This window comes from Harpegnathos saltator, unplaced genomic scaffold, assembly GCF_003227715.2.
Source record: "Harpegnathos saltator strain DR-91 unplaced genomic scaffold, Hsal_v8.6 scaffold176, whole genome shotgun sequence".
Taxonomy (NCBI): Eukaryota; Metazoa; Arthropoda; class Insecta; order Hymenoptera; family Formicidae; genus Harpegnathos; species Harpegnathos saltator.
Genome location: NW_020229957.1, coordinates 1,793,200 through 1,796,187, shown reverse-complemented (window position 1 = coordinate 1,796,187; position 2,988 = coordinate 1,793,200). Strand labels below are relative to the sequence as shown.

The following is a 2,988-nucleotide window of genomic DNA, read 5'->3' as shown; positions in this document are numbered from 1 at the left end:
TAATTAATAGCATAATTGGTAATTATTTAGAAGAGGCACGCCGCCTCTGATTTTGCTAAAACTCTCATTTGATTCATTTTCACATGTAGAAGCCGAATCTGAATTAAAAATCATTGCTCGGCTGTACAAAGCGAGAAAAATATTGTTTAAGATAGAATATAATAGGTTAAGAAACTTGTTTTGCAAGGTAAAGTCTGTTCGTTATACTTATTGTAATGCAGTGCAGTATAACAATTACATATACTTAAATTAAGAATATTTATATAAATAATTTTGTCACATGTCACCTTGCATAGAGGCCTTTGCTAATCTTTTCAGAATTTGTCGTTTTAATGTATGATAGACTCATTGATTTAGTAAGACGAAGATTTAAAGATATATTCTTTTATAATTATTGTACATAAAATAGGAGTTATTTTGTGTACAATTTAAAAATAAGACCTATCTTGTGTACAATAATTGCAAAAGAATATATTTTTAATCTTTGCCTTACTAAAGTGATGAGTCTACCTTATATTAAAATGACAGATTCTGAAAAGATTAGCAAAGGCTCCTATGCAAAGGAGAATGTATCATGAATCAAAAGCGGAAGAATCATAGCATATGTTATTTTATTGCGTAACAAGAGGAACAAGATCAGTCCTACATAATGAGATAGCATATACTTACATTCTTCTGCTTCTGATTAATGATACACTCTCCCTTGTGTAGGGGCCTTTGCTAACCTTTTTAGAATCTGCCATTTTAGTACATATAAGGCGAAAATTTAAAGATATATCCTTTTATAATTATTGTACACAAGATAGAAGTTATTTTTGTACAATTCAAAATAAGTTCTATCTTATGTACAATAATTATAAAAGTTAAGTTGTATACTGCGCTACACTAATACAGTAAGTACAACGAAGAAACTTTACCTTGCAATGACAGGTTTCCTAACCTATCATACCTCTATCTTTAACAATTTTTTTTTGCTTTATAGAGTTGAATAACTATTTTTACTTTTGGATCCGGTTTCCATGAGTCAAAATATATATGATACGTTTAGCAAAATCGGAGGCGGTATGCCTTTTCTAAATAATTACCAAATGTTTAAACAAATATTTAAGTAATCTCTTTATTTATATATTTACATTAACATAAAATTTTTCAACTTTCTTTTAAGCAACTTAAATGAGAACAGATATTTATTTAAAGAAAACACACACTCTCTCTCTCTCTAATTACACTGATTTTTAAATTTTATATTCCAGGTGTGATAAGAAAGTCGCATATAACTGCAACAGATGAACAAATTTCTGCTCCCATCAAGATCTGGCTGGCTCATGCAAAGGAACGTGCAAAAAAAACAAAAAATAATTGAGTTATTTTAGATTTTACATATATATATAATTTATGAAGATACATATATATATATCAGGTTATGTAAAAAGAAATCCATTATTTTTGCATGAAATTGAAGGCTTTAATTACCATAGTTAGAATGATCCGATTTAGATCAAATATGCGCCGTTTTGTTCGATAACTTGTTGCAATTTTGAAGGTAATTTCATTATGCCTTTCTCATAGAAGCCCTCGTCCCTATTGGCAAAAAATTGAGACAGTCGATTTTCACAAGCCTCTCTTGAAGCGAATTTTTTCACCAGCAAAATTGTTCGCCATGGACAGGAACAGATGGTAATCACTTGCCAGGTCTGGACTATAAGGTGGATGCATAAGAACCTCCCAACCAAGCTCCCGGAGCTTCTGGCGAGTCACTATCGATGTGTGTGGCCTGGCGTTGTCCTGATGGAACACAATTCCTCTCCTATTGGCCAAAACTGGCCGCTTCTGGGCGATTGCTTCCTTCAGACGGTCCAATTGTTGACACTACAGTTCCGAGTTAAGAGTTTTGCCATAGGGGAACAGCTCATAGTAGATAATTCCCTGCCAATCCCACCAAACACACAGCAAAACCTTCCTGGCCGTCAATCCTGGCTTGGCCACCGTTTCCGCCGGCTCACCGCGATTCGACCACGACCGTTTTCGCTTGACGTTGTCGTAAGTGATCCACTTTTCATCACCAGTGACCAACCGCTTCAGAAATGGGTCGATTTTGTTGCGATTCAGCAGCGATTCGCAGATGGAAATTCGGTCCATGAGGTTTTTTTGCGTTAATTCGTGTGGCACCCATACATCGAGCTTCTTTTTGTATCCAGTCTTATTCAAATGATTCCAAACGGTTTTTTGTGTAATCTTTAGCTCTTGGGCAATCGAAACAGTGCTTACATGACGGTCGGACTCGACAATGTCCATGATTTTATCGATATTTTCGACAATTGGCCTTCCAGTGCGTGGTGCATCTTTGACATCGAAATTACCGGAACGGAATCGACGAAACCAAAATTGCGCGTGATTGGCTGTTACAGTATCAGGACCATAAACACTATTCATATTTTCAGCCGCCTGGCTTGCGTTTTCGCCTTTATCGAAGAAAAACTGTAAAATATAGCTGTAAAATATTTTCTCTTTGCTAGTGTCAATCTTTGACGCGCGCTCAAACAAAACTGAATCAACTAATCACAAAACTGTCAGAAAAGTTTTTTTAGTACGAAATCTCATCTTTCTAACGCCATCTAGTGGAACCCGATCGGACTTATACAACGCGAGATACAGATAACTAAAGCCATCTATTGGAAAAATAATGGATTTCTTTTTACTACACCTGATATTATAATTTATAAAGTTTATAGTTTATAAAGGCAGTACAAGTTGTTAAGAGTTCATTTATATGTTAAACTAATTTAAAAAATATATATTATAATATATATATAACCAATTTGTCATTTTCATTATTCCCAAAAAAACCTGCAGAATATTTATATATTATATAAATATTCTACAAATATACTAACAATAAACTAGGAAATATTTCTAATCGATACTAGTAATATTATTAAAATATTATTTAGATATACCTACAATATAATACGAAATATTCTCAGTATA

At 33.5% G+C, this 2,988-nt stretch overlaps 1 long non-coding RNA gene across 1 annotated transcript; it reads left to right on the top strand.

Moving 5' to 3' along the window:
* The first annotated feature begins 842 nt into the window (after positions 1-842).
* LOC112588228 (uncharacterized) lies at positions 843-1,358 on the top strand. Its single transcript, XR_003112699.1, has 3 exons — positions 843-893; positions 983-1,042; positions 1,254-1,358. It is a non-coding gene; the product is annotated as an uncharacterized LOC112588228 (long non-coding RNA).
* The last annotated feature ends 1,630 nt before the right edge of the window (positions 1,359-2,988 follow it).